The 7443-nt window shown below is 43.9% G+C and overlaps 1 pseudogene; it reads left to right on the top strand.

Moving 5' to 3' along the window:
* The first annotated feature begins 247 nt into the window (after positions 1-247).
* On the top strand, positions 248-5439 carry LOC132346867 (craniofacial development protein 2-like; annotated as a pseudogene).
* Positions 5440-7443: the final 2004 nt, after the last annotated feature.

Here is a 7443-nt window from a genome sequence, read left to right as displayed (position 1 = left end):
AGTGGGTGGATGAAGGGAAGGAAAGATGGATGGATGGATAGATGATGGATGGGCAGGTGGGGGGATGCAAGGAAGGAAGGACAGATGAATGAATAAGATGGATGGATATGGATGCTTGAGTGAATGGACGAGTGGGTAGATGAATGGATGGAGGGATGGATGAATAGAAAGATAAATACAATGTCACACCTGCTTTCCAGGTACCAAGTGATTGTCCAGGATTCAGGGACTGAACCAAAGAATCGAAATGAGGGAGACCTGTCCTGTAAGGAATTCTGCCCAACAAGATGGCTCCTTACTGGATGGAGACAAACTGGCCTCAACGGACTTCTCTTGGGTGGGGAAAATCAGTGATGTAAGTCCAGAGCTCAGGGTGTTCTGAGCAGCACTGAGTAAGCCTTGCCTCAGCACTGAGTGTGTCTGCCTCTCAGACTTGGAGCACTGTAATTCCCACGCTTCTCTAGCTGCTGAGACTGCTTACAAGTTGGCTGAGTTCCCAGTGCATCCATTCTTAAACTCAAGTCCTATCACTAAAGACAATCCATGTGTCTTACTATTGCAACATCAAAGAGTCTAATTCAGGAGGTGACTTTTTAAAATGTTTTATAAGCTTACTGATAGTTTGGAGACACTGCAAATTATGGATTTGGGAGAGAGAGATCGGAGAGGAATAGCTGGGCACATTGCAAAATAGGGAGTCATTTGAATGTGAAGAAACACTAGTGAACACTCTGCCACCTGGGCGAAGGCAAGTCAGCTAGATTTTGAGTGGGGGCTGGGGGCAGATGGAGCGAGCACCAGTTTTCCTCGTCATGAGCTGTGAGACCTGCTTGGCACCAGCTTCATTTCCAGTCTTGGTTTATGGAGTCCTTTTATGGACAGGACCCTGTTTCATCAGGCTCTGGAGGAGTCAGGCATGGCTCTTCTCTCCTGAGCCTGGTGGGGTGGAGAGGCTGGGCCTTCAGAGATAAGCCTGAGAGAAGTCTGCCTTGGGGAGAGTGGCCTGAGATGCATGCATGTTTAGGGTAAATTAAGTGCTGCCAGATGCCTATGATGACTGGTGGGTCTGGAAGTGTGTCTCCAGCTCCCCGTGATTTGGCAGCTTTTGCTTTTCTCTGCTTGAAGCAAGGGTTATTTCCATCTGCTTCCTGATACTGTAGAGGTAGAAGGCCCGCCAGACAGAGGTCCCAGGGCTGGAGTCTGTGAGCACCAGTGAGTGCCTGTCTGCATTCGGGTTCACAGAGCCTGTGAATGATGTGAGAGTTGTCGCAGGGAGAGGAGGGGACGTGGGCGGCGCTGTGCCCCTTTGAGAGGGAGCTGGTCTCAATCAAGGGAAAAACTCTCAGCAGAGAACTGGATCCTCCCTCCACTCAATGTATTTAAAGTGTGGTACGACTTTCCTCATTTTAAATACATTTTAAATACATGTGGTACGACTTTCCTCATTTTAAATACATTGAGTGGAGGGAGGATCCAGTTCTCTGCTGAGAGTTTTTCCCTTGATTGAGACCAGCTCCCTCTCAAAGGGGCACAGCGCCACCCATGTCCTCTCCTCTCCCTCCACTCAATGTATTTAAAATGTGGTACGACTTTCCTCTGGAGAAGGAAATGGCACCCCACTCCAGTACTCTTGCCTGGAAAATCCCATGGACAGAGGAGCCTGGTAGGCTACAGCCCACGGGGTCGCTAAGAGTCAGACACGACTGAGCGACTTCACTTTCACCTTTCACTTTTCACTTTCATGCATTGGAGAAGGAAATGGCAACCCACTCCAGTGTTCTTGCCTGGAGAATCCCAGGGACGGGGGAGCCTGGTGGGCTGCCGTCTCTGGGGTCGCACAGAGTCGGACACGACTGAAGCGACTTAGCGGCAGCAGCAGCAGCATGACTTTCCTCTGCTCTCTCCTCTTCCGGTTCCCCTCTTACCTCCTTATCTATTCTTCCCAGGACTTTAAAAGAGACAAACAGACCTTGAAGTTATGGGGTTTCCTCCCCTTTCCTCCTCATGCTGGCCAGAAGCACATTTCTTAATAATCTCTCCATCCCAGTCTGTCGGTATTTCCTAACCTCTTCTCTCTCTCTCCTTCTTTCCCTCTCTGTCTCTAGTTCCTTCTATTTTTTTCTTTCCTCATTTAGTCTTCAATTCTCCTTCTATCCCTCTTCCCTATAAATCACAAAATCTGAACACCCAGATTATTTTGTCTCTGAAATTTAGAGACAGCAAACTAATCTGATGAAAGAGAAATGAAAAATTTTCATGTCATTTCAATTTCTATCTTCTGCCATATCTTCTCAAACATGTATTGTAAGTAATAAAACATTTGATTCTGTTTGTTTTGATTTTCAACCACAGGCAACATATATAACTTTTTTCTTCCCTGATGAGTCCCTGACGGCTTCATCCAAATATCATCTCATCCAAATGCTTTCCTTAAGCAAGAGTGCTAATGTGTCTCCTTAAAATCACCATTTTTTCAAAGGTGGGACAAGATGCTTCTTCGTTGGAATAGAGGAACAGGATACAATCTCTTGGTTCTGCTTTTCTAGGTTATAACTTCATGGTTTTGTTCCAGGAAAATATATTGTCTTCAGAAAAATGTAAAGCCACAGTAGGACTATACAGTTTTCTTTCCTCACTAAAAGCTATTATGACTGGGTGTCTGTCCATTCAGGCAGTCAGCTTGGCTGGCTGGCTGGATTCTTCCACCCATCCACATGCTGTTTAATAATAATTTATTTAGCTACTATGAAAGGTAAGCTCTGTGATAAAGAGAGGTCCCCAATCACATGGAGTATCTCCTTATCAGTGAGACAAATAAAAGAATCACAAAATGAATGAACAGGATGGTTTTAGATGTGCGATGAAGGCAATAAAAGAAGTTGATGTGACCCTGAGTGGGGAGTGGGATGTTAATTTAGAGGGAGGGGCAGGAGGTCTCTTGGCAGAAGAAAAAGCACATTCTAAAAGCTTCAGGTGAGAAGGAGCTAACATACATCTATGTGGGTGAGAGATGCACCGTGGAGAAAATTAGGTATCCTTAAATAAAAGTTTTAAAAGGAGTTTAAATGAATTTGACTTAAATTTCTTTTCTTTAGCAAATATCCTCCTTCTTATATTCCTCTTCTCCCTCTGATGAGGGGCTGACACAAGCTAATGGTCATCCTCAACCCCGACCGCAAAAGGCCAGTTTCTCTTTTACCGCCTGTGGCCAGAAAGTCAGTTTCTGCACAGAGATCAGTTATCTTTCTGTCTTTTGGTTTCTTCCCAGAGGCCCAACAGCATCACAATTCATACCTTGAGGAAGAGACTGCAGTGGGCTCATTTGTCCCCTGGGATAAGTTTTCCCCCAACAGCAGGGGGATGTGATTTTCAAGATTACAGAATGGAAAGAACCCCACATCAGCTGTCCTGTTGACATCGTGGAGAATTTTTTTACATTTCTGTGTCTTTGATTAGCCTGAAAATATGTTGAGTGAAGAAGCCCTTTCAATAGTGTTTTAACCACGATCAGAGAACTACATGTGGCTCCAAGAAGTTTATTTTGGGTCTCAAGCTGGCCAATGATTGGCCTGTGCCCAACAACTTAACCTAAGAGGCACTTAAGTAATGGAGAGCGAATAAAAAATAAAAGCAAATTACAGAGCATGGAGATAAGGGGAAAGCTGAAAAAAAAAAGAAGTGGCATTTCACCCTTCAAAGTTGGTGGAGATTGTGATCAAGCTTTAGATGCTGTCTGCCTGATAGGTGGCTTTGAGTTAATTTTATCACTTAACTTGGTCAATATGTTAGAATCCTTAGTGATCATGTGGATGGGGCCAGATCAGGACAAACTATCTTTAAGTGCAAAAATAATGTATAAGTGTTTCAGTGTATTGGTAGAAGTTTCAATTAAACAGGAAGTTCTGATTTTAAATTTGTAGGAACCTCAGCAGCAGCAGCAAGGCTCCACTGGAGAAGAGAGTGGCAAACCACTTCAGTATTCTTGCCTTGAGAACCCCATGAACAGTATGAAAAGGCAAAATGATAGGATACTGAAAGAGAAACTCCCCAGGTCAGTAGGTGCCCAATATGCTACTGGAGATCAGTGGAGAAATAACTCCAGAAAGAGTGAAGGGATGGAGCCAAAGCAAAAACAATACCCAGTTGTGGATGCGACTGGTGATAGAAGCAAGGTCCGATGCTGTAAAGAGCAATATTGCATAGGAACCTGGAATGTTAGGTCCATGAATAAAGGCAAATTGGAAGTGGTCAAACAGGAGATGGCAAGAGTGAACATCGACATTCTAGGAATCAGCGAACTCAAATGGACTGGAATGGGTGAATTTAACTCAGATGACCATTATATCTACTACTGTGGGCAGGAATCCCTTAGAAGAAATGGAGTAGCCATCATGGTCAACAAAAAAGAGTCTGAAATGCAGTGCTTGGATGCAATCTCAAAAACAATAGAATGATCTCTGTTTGTTTCCAAGGCAAACCATTCAATATCACGGTAATCCAAGCCTATGCCCCAACCAGTAATGCTGAAGAAGCTGAAGTTGAACGGTTCTATGAAGATCTACAAGATCTTTTAGAACTAACACCCAAAAAAGATGTCCTTTTCATTATAGGGGACTGGAATGCAAAAGTAGGAAGTCAAGAAACACCTGGAGTAACGGGCAAATTTGGCCTTGGAATACGGAATGAAGCAGGGCAAAGGCTAATAGAGTTTTGCCAAGAGAACGCACTGGTCATAGCAAACACCCTCTTCCAACAACACAAAAGAAGACTCTACACTTGGACATCACCAGATGGTCAACACCGAAATCAGATTGATTATATTCTTTGCAGCCAAAGATGGAGAAGCTCTATACAGTCAGCAAAAACAAGACTGGGAGCTGACTGTGGCTCAGATCATGAACTCCTTATTACCAAGTTCAGACTTAAATTGAAGAAAGTAGGGAAAACTACTAGACCATTCAGGTATGACCTAAATCAAATCCCTTATGATCATACAGTGGAAGTGAGAAATAGATTTAAGGGACTAGATCTGATAGAGTGCCTGATGAACTATGGATGGAGGTTCGTGACATTGTACAGGAGACAGGGATCAAGACCATCCCCATGGAAAAGAAATGCAAAAAAGCAAAATGGCTGTCTGGGGAGGCCTTACAAATAGCTGGGAAAAGAAGAGAAGCGAAAAGCTAAGGAGAAAAGGAAAGATATAAGCACCTGAATGCAGAGTTCCAAAGAAGAGCAAGGAGAGATAAGAAGCCTTCTTCAGTGATCAATGCAAAGAAATAGAGGAAAATAACAGAATAGGAAAGACTAGAGATCTCTTCAAGAAAATTAGAGATACCAAGGGAACATTTCATGCAAAGACGGGCTCGATAAAGGACAGAAATGGTATGGACCAAACAGAAGCAGAAGATATTAAGAAGAGGTGGCAAGAATACACAGAAGTGAAGTGAAGTTGCTCAGTCGTGTCCGACTCCTTGCGACCCCATGTACTGTAACCTACCAGGATCCTCCGTCCATGGGATTTTCCAGGCAAGAGTACTGGAGTGGGTTGCCATTAGAAGAACTGTACAAAAAAGATCTTCACGACCCAGATGATCACGATGGTGTGATCACTCACCTAGAGCCAGATATCCTGGAATGTGAAGTCAAGTGGGCCTTAGAAAGCATCACTACGAACAAAGCTAGTGGAGGTGATGGAATTCCAGTGGAGCTATTCCAAATCCTGAAAGATGATGCTGTGAAAGTGCTGCACTCAATATGCCAGCAAATTTGGAAAACTCAGCAGTGGCCACAGGACTGGAAAAGGTCAGTTTTCATTCCAATCCTAAAGAAAGGCAATGCCAAAGAATGCTCAAAGTACCGCACAATTGCACTCATCTCACACGCTAATAAAGTAATGCTCAAAATTCTCGAAGCCAGGCTTCAGCAATACGTGAACCGTGAACATCCAGATGTTCAAGCTGGTTTTAGAAAAGGCAGAGGAACCAGAGATCAAATTGCCAACATCTGCATCATGGAAAAAGCAAGAGAGTTCCAGAAAAATATCTATTTCTGCTTTATTGACTATGCCAAAGCCTTTGACTGTGTGGATCACAATAAACTGGAAAATTCTGAAAGAGATGGGAATACCAGACCACCTGACCTGCCTCTTGAGAAACCTATATGCAGGTCAGGAAGCAACAGTTAGAACTGGACATGGAACAACAGACTGGTTCCAAATAGGAAAAGGAGTACATCAAGGCTGTATATTGTCACCCTGCTTATTTAACCTCTGTGCAGAGTATATCATGAGAAATGCTGGGCTGGAAGAAGCACAAGCTGGAATCAAGATTGCCGGGAGAAATATTAATAACCTCAAATATGCAGATGACACCACCCTTATGGCAGAAAGTGAAGAGGAACTAAAAAGCCTCTTGATGAAATTGAAAGAGGAGAGTGAAAAAGTTGCCTTAAAGCTCAACATTCAGAAAACGAAGATCATGGCATCTGGTCCCATCACTTCATGGGAAATAGATGGGGAAACAGTGTCAGGCTTTATTTTTTTGGGGTGCCAAAATCTCTGCAGATGGTGATTGTAGCCATGAAATTCAAAGACGCTTACCCCTTGGAAGGAAAGTTATGACCAACCTATATAGCATATTAAAAAGCAGAGACATTACTTTGCCAGCAAAGGTCCGTCTAGTCAAAGCTATGGTTTTTCCAGTGGTCATGTATGGATGTGAGAGTTGGACTGTGAAGAAAGCTGAGCGCTGAAGAATTGATGCTTTTGAACTGTGGTGTTGGAGAAGACTCTTGAGAGTCCCTTGGACTGCAAGGAGATCCAACCAGTCCATTCTAAAGATCATTCCTGGGTGTTCATTGGAAGGACTGATGCTAAAGCTGAAACTCCAATCCTTTGGCCATCTCATGCGAAGAGTTGACTCATTAGAAAAGACTCATGCTGGGAGGGATTGGGGGCAGGAGGAGAAGGGGATGACAGAGGATGAGATGGCTGGATGGCATCACTGACTCGATGGACATGAGTTTTAGTGAACTCCAGGAGTTGGTGATGGACAGGGAGGCCTGGCGTGCTGCGATTCATGGGGTCCAAAGAATCAGACATGACTGAGCGACTGCACTGAACTGAACTGAAGGCTTCCCTGGTGTCTCAGTGGTAAAGAATCCACTTGCCAATGCAGGAGATGTGGGTTCGAGCCCTTGGGTTGGGAAGATTCCCTGGAGAAGGAAATGGCAACCCACTCTAGTACTCATGCCTGGGAAATCCCATGGATAGAAGAGTCTGGTGGGCTAGTCCATGGGGGTCACAAAAGAGTGGGACACGACTGAGCCACTAAACAACAACACAATCATACATAAAGCAAAAATTGCCTTCAGGAGATGTTTGATAATGGTTTAAAATATGCCTCTCAATTTGCTGAATTGATAGATTCAGTAAAATCATCA

Source organism: Bos taurus, chromosome 13, assembly GCF_002263795.3.
Source record: "Bos taurus isolate L1 Dominette 01449 registration number 42190680 breed Hereford chromosome 13, ARS-UCD2.0, whole genome shotgun sequence".
In the NCBI taxonomy this organism is placed as follows: domain Eukaryota; kingdom Metazoa; phylum Chordata; class Mammalia; order Artiodactyla; family Bovidae; genus Bos; species Bos taurus.
This window is presented reverse-complemented; position numbering and strand designations above follow the sequence as displayed.